The sequence below is a fragment of the Corvus kubaryi genome, unplaced genomic scaffold, assembly GCF_017639235.1.
Source record: "Corvus kubaryi isolate FWS band 111438036 unplaced genomic scaffold, C.kubaryi_AGA036_p1.0 65183, whole genome shotgun sequence".
Taxonomy (NCBI): domain Eukaryota; kingdom Metazoa; phylum Chordata; class Aves; order Passeriformes; family Corvidae; genus Corvus; species Corvus kubaryi.
In genome coordinates this window covers 69,554-85,478 of record NW_024581822.1, presented here as the reverse complement: position 1 = coordinate 85,478, position 15,925 = coordinate 69,554, and the positions used below count along the sequence as shown (strand labels likewise).

General features: G+C 35.6%; 1 protein-coding gene across 2 annotated transcripts in view; it reads left to right on the top strand.

Moving 5' to 3' along the window:
• The first annotated feature begins 878 nt into the window (after positions 1-878).
• The window catches only part of LOC121673096 (alpha-(1,6)-fucosyltransferase), an 84,206-nt gene continuing 69,159 nt past the window's right edge, over positions 879-15,925 (top strand). Inside the window, exon 1 of one of the 2 annotated variants that reach the window (XM_042046143.1) lies at positions 879-925. The gene's annotated coding sequence lies outside the window, so the exon portion shown is untranslated. Of the gene's footprint in view, positions 930-15,925 lie in introns of both variants that reach the window. The other variant, XM_042046144.1, reaches the window with a different exon arrangement.

The window sequence follows — 15,925 nt, the reverse complement described above, 5'->3', positions numbered from 1 at the left end:
TGAAAATAGGCTATCTCCCTGTTTCCCTCAGGCATTCCATTTTTGGAAGTTCATGGGCTCTGACTTTGTAGGTGCTGATTACTTTAAATAATTTATTATATGAATAGGAAAACACAGAATTCAGATTTTTTTTTTATCACTGTTGCTGCTTTTGAGAGGTTTAGAGTTGCCAGTTCACCTTGTTCATTGAAAGTACAGCTGCTTTAGCTTCTCTTTGAAATAGAAAATCACTTAATTTTCATTCAAAAATAAGACTAATTTGGCAGAATTCTCATTGCAGTAAAAGTCAGTTATCTGAAGCATTTATCATTTTTTTCCCTTCGTTCCTATTCCTGGCACTATTGTTGCTTTAATTGGTTTCCTGTTTTTTTTTTTTTCCTGCTTTCATTCCTTTCCTTGAAGTGGGGTTCACAAATAAGCTTTTTCAACAACCAGTTTATTGCTGTTTCAGAGTCTGATAGTGCATATTTGAATGCTTTTCTCTTAAGTGGCCGGGAATCAACGTTTAGTTCAGTGGTGTGCTGCCATTCTGAATCAGTGAGACAACTGTTAGGAAATTATGTAGTAACTCCATGCCTTGATAACCCCAAACAAAGGTTTTGTTTAAAACAGTTGTTTCTTCACTGAAAGAGTTGTCAAGTGCTCTTAACAGGCTGCCCAGGGAAGGTGTTGAGCCTCCATTTCCCGGGTGAATTTAAAAGATAAGTAGATGTGGCACTTAAGGACATGGTTTAGTGGTGGACTTGGCAGTGGTAGGTTTATGGCTGGACTTCATGATCTTAAAGGTTTTTTCTAACCTAAATGATTCTGTGATAAAAACTGATGATATTTTCCTCTTCTACTTTCAGAGAATTACCTATGCTTCAAAATGAAAGTGAGGAAGAAGAATCCCTGAAAGTATTAATTTGAACAATAATTATTGCTTGTAAGTAAGTACTTCTCGTTCTTTGTGACGTTGCCTTCACAACTGAAAACTGCTCTTCTATTGATAAGTCTTTGTCAGCTGAAAAAAGGAAACTTTGCGAAAGAGAGGTCAAGTGCCTCACTTTTGTGTCAGACCACTGACAAAATTGGGTCAATCAGACACCCATTTCACCTTTCATTTCTCCTTACACCTATTTCTCTCCCATTACTCTTTGCCTCTCACCTCTAAAAAGAGAAATTCTTTGGTAGGTTCATTATGTATCCTCTGTCTTACGAACAAAATCCTGTATGTCTTTGGCAGTATTTCTGGACCCTTTCCATCTGCAGGTATTACATGTGTTTCTCAGAGATAAGCTGTACTTTTGCAGAGGCTGGCCACAGGCCCTGCTCCATGAAGTTTTTCAAGAGTTATAAGCAAATTAAGCTGTTGTGGGTGGAAAGTATTGTGTGCTCTGGGGTATGCCAGATCCAGTGCTAGTGAACACTTCAGATTCTTACGCTTTTGAAGGTCTGGGCAAGTACCATAGTAGTCATGTTTGAGGACACTTTTTTTTTATTTAAATAAAACTTAGCAGAAAGGTAACTCTTCATTTTGAGAAGCTGCTTAAAGAATGAAGTGAACTTCACTGAAGCATGAATTTGGGTGTGAACTTGGAAACCAAGCACATTATGACATTATTCTTTTTTTGATGCAACTGTAGAAAAGACTTTTATGATCGCTATTCTTAATTATGATAAGAAAGTTATGAAAATTTCTTAAGCTTTCACAATTGAACAAATTAGATTAAGAGTTCAAGCAAATTTGTTGCAGATTAGACGCTTTTACAGTTCACCCAACTTCACTACTGGTTTTCAAGCTGGTGACATCTAAAGTGCTCTCAATTATTTTGATTTATTTGTGCACTTATAACTCCAGAAGTACTGTGTTATTGTAAGAGTTTAATGAATGGTTTATTTAAAAAAAAAAAAAAAGAAAAGTGGGATTTCAAATAATGTTCTAGGGACCTTCTGGCCAGGACAGAACAAAGAATATGGTTATAGCTTTCCAAGCGTCCGGTGTCCAAGTAGTTGTCTTGAAACTGGGTTAGCTGTTGTAAGTGCTTCCTGCTGGTGAGAGGACTTGTTTCCATTTCCTGAACCCAGCTTTCTTCCCACTTTCAGTCCTACTGAAATGAGTTAACTGATTTGTCTCACAAATCCAGAGAAAAGGTGGCTAGTTTTTTTCTTGGCTTTTGGGTTGGATCAGCTCAGACAACTGTTCAAAGAAGCGTCCAACTTCTTCTGTACAGAGGAAGCAGAGAGACTCTGCAGGCAGGAGCAAATAGTGTGGGAGTGTAATCCATCCCTTTAGGCAGCTGCCAGTCAGTGGATTTGGCCAGCAGTTTGCAGTAATGCTCTCTTGAAGTTGTTAGGCTGGGAATACATGATTTGACTTTGGAGAAGAGCAGGCTTCTGTGGAAGCTTTAGACTAGAATTAGCTAATCTTGCCAGATTCCTCCTAGCCATTGCAGTTGGTAGGAATAGTTTATTGGTATGGAATAGAAACAATGATTCAGAGGGAAAAAATCTTAGCTGGTGACTAGGAAATCTGTAATAGTCTTCCCCACACCCCACCCTCCAACTCTCCAGCCCCATGTGTAGTATCTGTGTGCTCCAGGCTCTGAAAATGAATGAAAGGTAGAATTTCCATGACTTCTCAAAACCTCACTTCTAGTCAGAATTGGCTGGTCCCTTGTACATGATGTTATGTAATACAACAATTTGTATCTTGATTTGCAGTTTTGTAAATTAAAATTTGTTTCTTTGTGAGAGCCTGCATGCAGGCATGCATGTGTAATTACTTACTTTTATACTTCTGTTGTTCCGTGTTCGCACTAACTTGATGTGTCCGGAAGCTGTGGTGATGGTGTCACTGTCTTTAGCAGAGTTGCTTTCCTTCCTTTAGTAAGAACAAGGCACAGTGGTTGCCTTTTCTGTTTAGTTTGTGTGGGAGGGTAATTAAAAGGATTTGTACAGGTCTATAAACTGCAGTGCTTGGAGCTGTAGTTAAGCCAGTGGTTTGGTATATGCATTGCTCAGCTACTGAGGGAGATTGAGCAGTGGAAGAAAGCTGATTTGATCTTAGGGTCTAGGTAAAATCTAGGTAGTGCTGGTGGATTGAGACAAGTAATGGAGCACTAGAGTGAAGGTGATATCTTTCCCATATTACTTGATTATGCAATCTATGGATTGTGTTGGATTCCTGCTTCCAGTCAGATTTTGTAACAAGCTGCATTTGGAATTATTTTCTGCTATCATAGTCTGGCTTGGGAAAACTGTATTTCATCCATATACGTATTTAATATTTTTTCCTGATTTTTTTTCACATATAAAAATGTTTCCATGGTTCTTTTTCCCAAATCATATTTCACACTTAGTCTAATCCATTCCATTTTTGAACTGCTGTTCTGTAGTTTGTTAAGAAAGAAAGATCAAATAGACATTTTTTATTGCATTCTAAAACACTTTCTTATCCTTTCTTGGATATTCTGTAAGTTAGATTAATCCATGATAAGCTTTTCAAGATAAACTAATCTCTGGAAAAGGCCTGTATATCTTGAGTTTTATTTATTGTAAGGGCACCTGAAATCTCGGATAGATATTCTCTGTTTCTGCATATCTAAATAGATCAGCGTATGAATCCTGATGGAAAATACCTTTTCAGAAGGTTATATTGCTGATTTAGCCCTTCCATTTTATCAGGACTGTCCCTTTGTGATTCTGGAGTATCTATGATCTTACTTGCTACTTTCCCCCTTGCCTGAGGATCAGCAAAGTCTGTTTCTTGTCCTAACATTCAGTTTCAGTCTGCTCTTCTATCTTGGTAGGCATTTAGCTTGGATTCTTCTTTGAAAGATTGCTTCTTGCTCCTCTCTCTCTCTGAACTATATTCTTTATTAAAAGTGTGTTCTAGATAAGTCAGTTCTGATGCAGCAGCACAAACAACAGTCTTTTATGTCTTTCTTTTCAAGAAAAGAGGATGCTAATGCTCCATTGACACATGTTTACTGCAGTGAAAAATGAAACCAGGCTGAGACACTGCAGAGAGGTTGGAAGATGGGAGGAGAATTTAACATGAAGCAAGAAATTAGAATGATCAGGGAAAAATGGGATTCAAGCCATTAAGGGCAAACTTAAAATACTGCTTTTAAATTAAAGGAACAGAAAACAGGCAAGTACAGGATAAGGAATGGCTGAGAGTTCTGAAGAAAGAGATTGAGGGTTAAGAGCTGACCTTAAATCAAGAGTATCACACACAAAAAGCAGTTCTGAAAATGTAACATCACACCAGGATGAGTGAATGAAAGTGCTGTCATTCAACGCTGTAAAACTGATGTAAATCTCTCTGCACAACCTAGAAATGGAGTCAACTAGGTCACTGTGTCCGGTTTGGAACCATGCACTTAATACATGCAAACAAATCAAAATTATCTTGCTGAATTGGAAAGTCCAGAAGAAAATAGTATTGACATATAACAGCCAATCCACGACCTGTGAGGAGACGTAGGAATAAGAAGAGGCTGATTAAGGAGCGTACATTTTTTACCTGCAGAGATTAATGCATTGAGGCTTGTGAAGCGCTGCAATGAAGTGGGAAGAGCATGTGTTTGTCTTTGGAAGTTCATAAAATGTAGTCTGACACATATGAGTACGTGTGATCTCCTCTTAGATGAGAGGAGTGATTTAATAACCTTGTGATAACCTTATTACATGTTATGGTATAATGTCTAGTTGCTAGATACTTGGTGGCTTGGTTTGGTTGGTGGGTTTTTTTATGTTTTGGGTTTTTTTGGTTGGTTTTGTTTTTTTCCCCCTTAATTGTCTATCTCTTTTGTGAATGAAGCATAGGGAAAGCAGCTTTTTGCAAAAGATGCTGAGAAGCAGCATAGGATCTCTTTTTGCATATTGCAGTGGTTTTTATTTTAAAATTTTCTTCACTTAAATACTTCTTCCAATGGATGAAGTAACTTTTTATCTTGAATGCATCTAAGTTTAGACTTAAATAGTCCAAATCTAAAACATTGACTGAAAATTTGAAAAAAACTAGACATGATAACCTGGTGGATATTATTTGGCTCTAAATCAGTATTACTTTTACAGTGCCCGAAAAGTCAAATTTCAAGTACCCCTGGTAGTCTATACCTTTTAAAATGTCTAGGATTAGACGGTTACACTAAACTAAACTTTTGCATTGACAAATTGTTTAAGGGGACAAGATCAGAGGAAATAGCCGGGCAAGAAGTTTCCTGCTTCACAAGTTCCTTCAGTTAAATAGGTAAAGATGTACATCACAGGTGTTTTTTTCATTTTGTTTTTAGTATGAAATACAGAGAAAGAGTATAGGCATGATAAATGCATCTGTGAATTATGAATTTTAATTTAATATTATTTTTAGATGAAATGGTAGATGGGGTGATAGTCTTGCATGCTTTTTGCTGCTGATTAAAAGAAATTGTAGTTGTCATGGAGAGAAGAATAAGATGGATAAATGTCGAGGCAACATCTACAGTACAGAAATATTGTGCGGTTGTTTTGGCTTTGCTCTTTGTTAAATGATGTAATTATACTACACTGATAACTCAGTACTTCTTTATTGTTTGGATTGTGTTAAATAGTGGCCAATAAACACTTCTGAAACTGGTAGATCCTGTTAGCATAGGAAAATCTTCCTTTAATTGTTTTTGCACTTATTCTTGGTGGGGTTTCTTTGTTACTTCTGTTGTTCTTAAATGTTGAAATAAGCCAAGTCTAAAGGGAATTAGAAAAATTAGACACTTGCCAGTATGTGGAAAAAAAAACCTAATCAAGACAGAGGTTAATTATAGGGTGATTCACTTGGAACTGATCGTAATGATACTGTCTTTTAATCAGATTGATTTTGCCTAAGCATATTTGTCGTAACTCATATTAACTGTATTAAAATTGGTTAATGAATCCAAAAACCTGTCAGTAAGGAGTGAACTTTCAAACCATAAGGAAGGTGCCCTCATTGCTACATGGCAGGAGGTTCTTGGTCATTGACTTTAGCTCTTGGGAAGAATACATTGCTCCTAATAAATGTCTAAGTTTGATAGAAAGAGATCACTAACTGTTGAATTGCTTGGCAAGTTAAACTTGAAAGTATTTGGATAGAGCCAAATGTGTGGTCCCAGGTCTAGAGACCAATACTGTAGATTGCACTTGCAGGTTAGAGACAAAGGTTTTGAATAACACAACCAGTAGAAGGCATGTAGGGGAGGTGGTACTAACCGCTGTATGCAATATTAATGGGCTGTGGTGAGTATATTATGGCTAGTTTGGGATTCCTAAGACTAGTCAGAAGTAGTCTTAAGAGATCTAGAAGAGAGCTGTAAAAATTCAGGTTCTGGGAAAGTGTACCTCAGTTCAGAGATTTAAGAAGCTTGTTCTGTTGAAGTGTTACTTGAGAAGTCTTGAAGATTCGTACTTCAATCCTATATGAAAAGACATTGGTGAGTGCTGAAAACAGACGTGTTTGGTAACTAAGCAGTTGAGCAATTTATCTGGGAAACATTTGTTCTCTCTCATTCTCTCATATAATGTGTTTGAATCTCATGGATGGTTTTAGTAAAAGATGTGCATTGTCTTGGGGAACATGTGTGGTTCTGATGCAAGAAATATGAGAAGGTTTGTGATCATTGGATCACAAAGCAAAGATGGTAGTCATGATGTATCAGAGTGCAACAAGACAGTATAGTAGAGTATTCACATTAGATGGAAAGAATGGCCTTGTAGATAGAATGAGACCTCATGTTATGGGTCAGGAAACAAATGTATTACAGACTGCTTCGGAGGAATCCCAGTCCAGTTCCCGATGCCATATTCCCCTCCACCGGCAGGGTATTAATATGCCCTTAGCCAAGTCAGCATATTACTGGTAACATTTTTGTCACAAATACTATGTAAAATACCATGTGTAGCAGTAACAGGAATTTAAGTGGAATCCATCCTTCTCTCAAGGCATTACCGGCTCCTTTTCTGCCAGCCAAATGCACATTCAGGCATCACGTTGCGTCTTCTTATGCGGTAATTGTATTATTCCTTTCTCCTTTTTAGATGGTTGAGCTAAGGGTAGAATCCTTCTGAATGAATGTTGGTTTTGCAATCCTGCCACTGAACATGTGCCTTTCTGTGAAATATGCTAATGTTTGCACAAAGTTCTATTTTTAAAAGACTGCTTTTTGCACTTTCCTTCCCAACCATATTAATATTCATGGTATTGTTTTGGTGCTTCTATGCTTAAGGTTGGCTTAGGAAGGCAGAACTATGTCTCTCTTCTCTTGATTCACCACAGCGTAGAAATTCCATTGTCTTGAAATGTTCTTTTTCCTGCATGTTACAGTTGCAGTGCTGGGCAAATGTAATGTTTTTAATGGCTCTAAATGTGTGATAATAGCTATTTATATTTCCCTGGATAGTAGTCTGGAATTGCAAACTTCTGGAGGGCAATCTTTCCATTTTGCACCATTGTCAAATGACTTTGATTGTGGTGTCAGTGTCATGTGCAGTTGTGTTTGGCATGAACATAGTCTGAAGGGTGCAAGGAGATTGCTGATTGTACTATAAGAGTGAAGGAACTTACAACTGGTTGCTTTTCTCACAGACCCGAAAGCGCCACTCAGCGCTGTGCAGGTGGTCAGTGAATGCTTGCAGCAGTTGATGGTTTTTGTGCACCATCTGTGTCATGCATCCTTTCTTCTTGATTATCTTGTCTTCATTTTGATGTGTTTTGGTAGTTGCTGAAGTCAAACAAATATGGAAAAATTATGTGTGCTATTGTTACGTGTTCATAATACTCCTCTGAGAAGAATGCATGTATCTTCTGGAGAGTGGCTGAGTGAAAACTGGTGTGATGAGCCACATGTATTTTATAAAGGGGACACTAAAATGAATGTTTCCCACTAATGAAGTTGTGGGAAATGGACTCTTGAGTCTTCATAATTTCCTGAATGCTGTGATTAGCATCCCACAGAGCATTGTAAAACAGTTCATTAATCATAGTGATAAAGAAGGCTCTGGAATGTCAGCTGTATTGCTCACCTTTTTGTTGGGTACAAGATCTTGTGGACAGGGGTCAGAATATTTACAAAAACAAGTACATGTGTGCTGTGATGGGCCACTGTTAGCAGCAGTATGACAACTAATGCTTTCTGGAATAAAGAATAAATGGAATAAAACTTCTTCTAGTGTAGCAATACTATTAGAATAGGTTCTTAAATTATTTTGCTAAAAATATTTTATGATCTTTGTATTTTTGTGTTACTAAACCATTTCTATTTTAAATGAACATTCATATTAATAATTCATAGAATACTTGCACTAATTTTCTCCCACTGGTTCCATTCAAACAATTCATCTAGTTTTTTTCAGTTTGCTGATCTACATATTTTCTTATTCTTTTATAATGTTGTATCCTAGTGCTCCAGATATTCCAGAAAACTAATTTACATATACCCGGAATCTCCGTTTTCCAATTAATAATTGTTGCTGTTAACTAATATGTATTTCTTAAAATGTGTTCTGATGTAAAATGATCTGTATGGTGAATCTGAATTACTAAGCTCCATTGGATGGGAAAAATTAATGTGGATATTTTTGGCAGTTATTTTGCAAAAGCTGAAAATTGAACATTCATTCTACATCAGTCCTTTGTAGTATATTTGAAATGGTATATTTCTGAAAACTATTACTGTTCTGCAGCATATACTTGAAGTCAAAAGTCACTAAATCAGAAGTGTTTCACCTATCCCTAGATTTTTAAACTAGCAGCTTTAGTCCAATAGCAATATTCCAGAGAGTGTTGTTAGGATGTGACCAGTGAAAAATAATCTCTGAGTTTGGGACAATTTTACAGCAACATATATCAGAGTGGGTTAATGTTTTGATGCCTCACTAGAGCAGGGAGCATAGCTTGAAGCAAGGTCAAGAAAAAGGAAAACTTGAGCTCTGTTCCAAAAATTAGTAGAATGTAGTTCATGCATTCTAAAGGCTTCAGAGAGTAGCTTAATAACATAAGCCTTCCACCTCTCATTCTGCTTTTTTTCTTCCATATGCCTGTTTGGAGCACTGATCTTTCAGTCTTGAACTCTGCAAATCCCTTAAATTTGGCAGAACTTGAGGGTTTTTCCGTTTGTCTTATATCAAAGGATTTCCTGCTTTTCATTTATTCCTTTGCATCAACTTTTTCGTAATTTAGTAACTGTAACTGTTGTAAACATGTTATCTAGAGATGGAGTTGATGGCAGAGAGAATGGGATCTTTTCCTAGTGCATGCCAAATACAATGAGTAGGTTTTGTGTGGTCTCCTAAAAGTCTATGGATTTTCTCCATAGACTGAGTGCAGTGAGACTCACATCTCTTTCTGTAAAGAAGAATCAGAAAAATTAATTGATAGCTTGATACAGAAAATAATCAGAACTTTGAAGCAATTCAGTACTTCCATGCATGTATGTGCTTTTTCCACGTAGTTGCTCACTAAGTCATTGCCAACTACTTCTGTTGGTATCTTGTATTTCAGCAGTATTTTAATCGGTGCTATTTCTTTAGAGATGTTAGGAGCATGTTATGTATCCATATGCACACAGAAAAGGTTTTTAAAATTTTTGATCACTGCTCTTTTTAGCAGTCATAGTATGAAGAAATGTTTTTTTCCTGTTTTCTGTTTTGTTCACACCTACAGTACTTTCTCTGAAATGTAATTTATTCTGGTACTCTGCTGAAGGATGTAACTTTTTTTTGGTCTAATTCCTAGCCCTGTTATAATGAGTAATCAAGTGTTTGTTTCATCTAGTAAGATTGTTGTGTTTCTGAATTGATTATCTTTCTTCAGCTGCTAAATTTCTCAGTTCTTTTTCTCAGAGTGTTCACTGTTCTTCGAGGCAGGAAGACTTAATACCATTCTTCTCCCTCTGTTCCTCTGGCCCAGTTGGTGCAGTCAAACTCTGGAGAGGGTTCTAGATTTTTTTGCCATGTAAGCATGTTTTTATCTTTTCTCCACCTGTCATTTAATTAGACAAGATTAAGGAATGGAATATAGAAATACCTATAAAAAACAGGGAAGACAAATTATTTTATAACAAGCTAACAACCTAACAACCAGAAAACTAATAAAATTCTGTGGGTTTTTTAAAATACCAAATACCAGAATTATTTTGGGATGATTTGTATGAACTGGTTAAAAAGTATTTGTGGGAACCTAATGTTTTTCTTTACTTATTGTCAGAATTGATTCCCATTCCCCCATTTTCTTGTTGATAAGTCTCCTCAAACATTTTAAAATAACGATCCTTATTTCTAGAAAGATCAGAACTTACGCAAAGAATGTTTTGGTGGTGTGTGATTGTAATGATTATCTAGTTTCATGCCTTTTTATTTATACCCTAATATTCAGTGTGTTTGGGCTATAATTTTTTTGGTCAAGCAGAGAAAATATGAGAGAATGGGGCAGGAGAGAAGAGTAAGCTCAACACTTAAAACATTAAAATGTCCCAAACCAACAAACAACCAAACTAACAGTAAAAAAAATAAAAAAGAAAATAAGAAAAAAAGAAGAACCTTACGCCAAACTATTCCAAAAGTCTGTATTGCGTGTACATGGAGCAACCTTTCTCAATAGCACTGTGAAATGATAGCCCACACTGCTCCCTGTAAATGAGACTCTTTCAAAGGTTATACCTTCATCTTAGTTGGCTATACTTCTGTACAAGGATCAGATCCTGTTAATTGTATATGTAGAACTGACTTCCTTGTGTAACTGTTGCTTATGTTGGTCTCAATACCAGAAAACTAGAAGGTGCTGTATTTGGTAGAACCTTATTTTACAGGAATTCCAAAGATGGCCTTTGAGGTAAAAGATCTGTAAGTTTAACTCCTGTTAAACACAACCATGAAAAGAGTTATTGGATATGTGCTCAAGGTGGTATGTTGAAGAACAGCCAGTGCAGAGGTGACCTGATGAATAAACTATAATTAAATTGCCTGGTCTTGGCTAGGCTTTTCAACAATTCCTTTTAGAAAAATGAGATTTTGGGAAGAAAAGAAAAACAGCTTCTTTGTGAATTTGTAACCCCATAAGGGAATCGAAAAAACCAGAATATATGGTTATTTTTCATAATGGGAACAGTGCAATGCAAGGTTTCATCTTGTCCTGGTCAAGGGCCTGTGCTGGGTCATGTGTACTTTATCATAAGAATAAATTGTCTGGAAAATGGAATCTCTTGAGCTTTTCTGGGTAGAACCTATATAGGAAACTTCAGCATTATTACAACCAAATAATCTTGGCATAATGTTTTATTTTTTTTTGTGAGCTTCTCTAATATAGATAGATAGTGAAGGAAGTTAGAAATGAGTACATATTGAGATTTGGGAAGAGGTCTTCCTCTGGTCAGGTAATGAATAAAAAAATTCTGAATGGTACTAAATGAACTTGTGTATGTAGCATTCCATGAAGATATATGATATGTGTTAGTACAGTATGTGTAGTAGTGGATCTGTTTAAAGCAAATCAGGGTAGTGTGGTTTTGTTAAAAATACCAGTGTTGAATTTTTGATCAGCTAATGCTGTCTTAGACTTTCATCTACCATCATTGCTGTAAAAAAACAAGGTATACTAGTATATTTAAAATAAATATTCCATTGCATGCCTGTTTTTAAGAAGTGTGACTTCTTGTGTAAGACTGGAATGAATAAAGATGTCTAAGCTCAACTTTGGATCTAAATTTTTTATTTTTCTTTGGAACCAGCTGTGTAAATCACAGTGAGATAAACACAGTGTATGAAATTTCTCTTCAATCAATTGTTGCATAGAGAGTTTTTCATAGGGAAATCTTATTAAATCAATGAAAAAATAATTAGATTATTTATAAGTGATGCTGTATAAAAGTAGGAAGTAGTGGGTCTTGCTATATGTCATTAGGGAACCTTTCTGTAATGATATCTATTTCTGTGAAATAATAAGTTAATGCTTACAATCATAAATTATATGCCCATCACTCCATTTTTTTTCAAAAGAAAACAAAAATATTTTACTACATATCTGGAATTTGAAAATAAGTTTCTGAAAATTAGCTTGAATTAGCTAATAAACACATCCTGGGCTCGTACAGTGTCATGTTATTGCATGAATTTTTTAATAAGTATCTGGTTACTCTCTGCTGTCTTCCCCTCAATATTGCTATCTTTAATATTGATTTGAAATGTGTTTAGTAAGTAGATAGCAAAACTCATCTTGCTGTCATGTTCAGGTAGCTTTTATTTTTTTAATTAGTTTCATTTATTCATTTATTTAAGAAAGCTTACATCAGTTTTAACCGCCTGATAGAAGGAAACTGATGTCCATCACCACTATGCTTTGGAAAAGTGATGATTATATTGTGAAGTAGAATATCTTGCCACTAGCAAAAGACTTAACGTTCACTTGTGTTGAGCAAACACTTTGGTAGTGACAGGTAAGATAGCAATGACAGAAGTAGTTAGTGGTGCAGCTCTGAGGTGAAGGTGAAAAGCCCAGTATTCTTGTTTAACCTCGGTGTTATAGTTTAATGAAGGAATTTATCACTTTGTTTTGTTCTGAATCTAAAAAGGAGAAATATTATTGCAAAATTTTTGCACATCTTCTGAAAGAAATTCAATGTGAATGGTCTTTCTGCCTTACAGGCTGTTCAACTACATAAAGGAAAAGGCTAAGATTTTACTCCAAATAAATGTAGTGGCAGCTACTAATAGTCTTGAAGTCATTTATGGGGAATTAACACCTGAAAAGGTGGCTGAACAGACCATAAACCTGTTTTTCAGAGGAACCAATTATCATAACATTTTCAACCTCAGCTGATACTATTATTGCTCAGCTTCGCAAAAACTGGATCCAGTCTACAAAAGTGTTCATATTAGTATTACATTTCAAGTTGGTGTCTTTATGAAAAATCTGAAAACAGCGAATTTATATGGTCCAAGATTATTTAGGTTTAGATCAAACTTGAATTAACTGTGAGCAGAGGAGACAGAATTAGAATTGCGTCTAAGATACTGTAAAGATATTTTGATTCTCATGTCTTTGCAAACAAGATGATGTTTGTGAGTTATAGAGGTTGAGAAAAAGAAGATTGTAAAATACAGGTTTAAAATACAGGTTTAAAATTTACAATTCTTTACAGATTGTAAAATGCAGTCAGAATTTTGGTGGCTGTTTGATCCAGTCTCTATGAAAGCATATGTATATGCAGTAGGCAAAAGCTGCTGGAGAACTGGTGTATCTGAAAAGTTCAATTGAGCATGAGGAATTCTTTCTAAAGAAAGAATTCCAGAGCTTGTTGTGTTGGTACTATTGTGTAGTGATGGATGAAGTACAGGGAAAAAATCAGTTACCTCTTCATCAGTGTTATTTGTCTAGTTTTCGGTTCGTGTTTCTCCATATACTACACATCTGGGATATTTGAATAGCAAACATAAAGAATTTTTATAATTTAAAACATATAGTGTTCCCTGAACTTTGAAAACAAGTTTTAGTATTATTTAAATCTACTGTTTTTTCCCTCTGTCTGACTTGGAATGTAATGCTTTATGTTTACGTATATTTTAAATGAAGCCTCTGGGTTTTGATGTTTTGGCAATCTCATTCTGTTCCTCTATATAGTGTGATTAGAAAATAGGTCAGGCACTATTGTGCTGAGAATGCAGTGGGTTTTTTCCCCTCCAATAAGTGTACTTAGTAAATAGTTAATTTATTTGACATCACTTACAGAAATGCATGTAAATTAAAAAAGGAAAAATGAATAGTTTTCCTCCAAATTGATGATTGGATATTGTTCTGAAAAGATTAGAAATAATTCAGACCACTTTTGGACAATGAAAATGTGTGAAATCACATAGGTAGTATGGGGTTCTGTTTTGTTTCTGAGAATTCTCCTGTATTGGTTGCAGCTGACACTTTGGGTATGTATGGATGCTTCTGTGAATGCTGGTTGCAGGATCAGGATCTAAGTTAGGGGTGCAAAGCAGGAACAGTAAGTCTGTTGAATACAGGAGGACTTAATTATACCAGCAGCAGCACGTGACGCCCTGTGAGTGCTTTTGTTTATTACAGTATTTTGAAAAGTGCAGTCTGCCTGTGTTTTTAGTAGTACATATACAGATGAAATGTTGTGATTCCTAAATTAAAACATGAACTCAAAGTGTTCACATGCACAGATTTCATTAGGATATAAAAATCACATACAATTACAAAATTTCTTTGATCTTGTTTTCCTAATAGACTGCTTTTTGGAGCCTTTAACTGTGCTTGTCCTAATAATGCTCTGTTAGGTCATAGAAGAACATAGGAATTACTACATTTACAAAACTTACTATTGGGATTTCTAATCAATTTGTTATGATGCATAGAAAGCTCTGATTAGATCAAAGGTACAGTCAGAATGTAATAGGTTTGTTTCCTCTAAGCTCCAATACTGATTGTTTTATAAACTACAGGTAAAAGTTATGTTTCGTGCTTTAGTTTACCATCCAAATGTCTTTCATTACATTTCTTTTGTAGAAATGCTTGTGTTGTGTGATATCTCGTCTTCATTTTCACACGACTGGTTGCACATTGTGACTTCTTTCTTTTTATGGTTTACTGCTGCTTTTCATAAAAAGAACAGTGTGAGAGAAAGCGGTCTTAAAATTTATTTTCTCTATTATGTATTTAATCTGTATTAACATTGACATGGTAAGGCTTAGTTCTGAAAAAGTTGTCCCTAAATTCTCTAGCAGTATGGGTTTGTTGTGTATCTGCAGAATTCAACTCTTGCTACCTACTTCCAAATGCATATACATGCACTATATCATTCCAGCCAGCTCCCAAATAATTGCTTTTGAGATTCTTGCAGTAAATATATTCTCCCTAACTCTGGTGCTTCAGAAGTTCAAGTTCATTATATTAGGCGTCTTGAAGACTGTTAAGAACTGTATCAAAGCTCTATCAGAATGGGCTGATAGAGCACTGTGGCAGTGTTTATTTACTGTATTTTGTTGCAATTTTCTTCACTTTTTTTCTTCACTTACTGAATAGATTTTTGGCAATGACCATGCCTACATAAGATCCAGTCAGAAAGAGTCAGTTTTAAAATTAATGTGATCTGAGCTTTTATCTGAAAAGGCTCCCTGTCTTACTCAAATGTCAGTAGCAGTTATCTGTAGAAGTGGAAGCAAGCAGCCATGACCCTTCTAGCTTACTTTCTGAGCTTCCAGGACTTGGGTTGTTCTAAGACAGATGCAGTATAGTATCCGTGGATGGATTTTTGTAGAAAGAATATCTAAGTCTGCTTTCTTTAACATACCAAATTTTTTAAACTCGAACATTTTAATTACAGTGAATTTCACAATCTAGTAGCACCTTCTGAAAATCCTAATATTCTACATCAACCAGGTCTCCCTAATTCCATGCTAATTTAGTTTATAAAACTTAATCACCTTCTGAGGCATGACTTCCCTCACAATGTTCTTTATTTCCCAGTATCTGGTGTTAACTGATGTGCCAACTATTTCTGATGTGTATTGTAGTTTCTTAGCTGCAAGAATTCTTCTGTCGTCTTCTTTGTGAATAAAGATTTCAATGTAGGGATCAATTTAAGTTCCTTCTAGTAATTGCTAATGCATTTATTTTATTTAACTTTCCTGCTGTGGTCTTGTATTTAATGTGCTGTAATAATCAACTGTGGCATCATTTGCCGTTGTGGAATCTATGTCAAGTCTTCCAGTTCCATTGTGCTTTTCAAAATATTTGATACAGTTTTTATGCATGTAAGAACTGGATTCTCAAAACTTCTGTAGGCTGCCAATTTAGTATCTTCCAATTAAGCTTCATCATCACCTCTCTGCTTGGTTTATGTGTGTCATAGGGAGCAAAAACTTGATCATTAATATTTTATAAAACAGCTGAAACTGTACTCCAAAGACTTCTTTTCTGCAA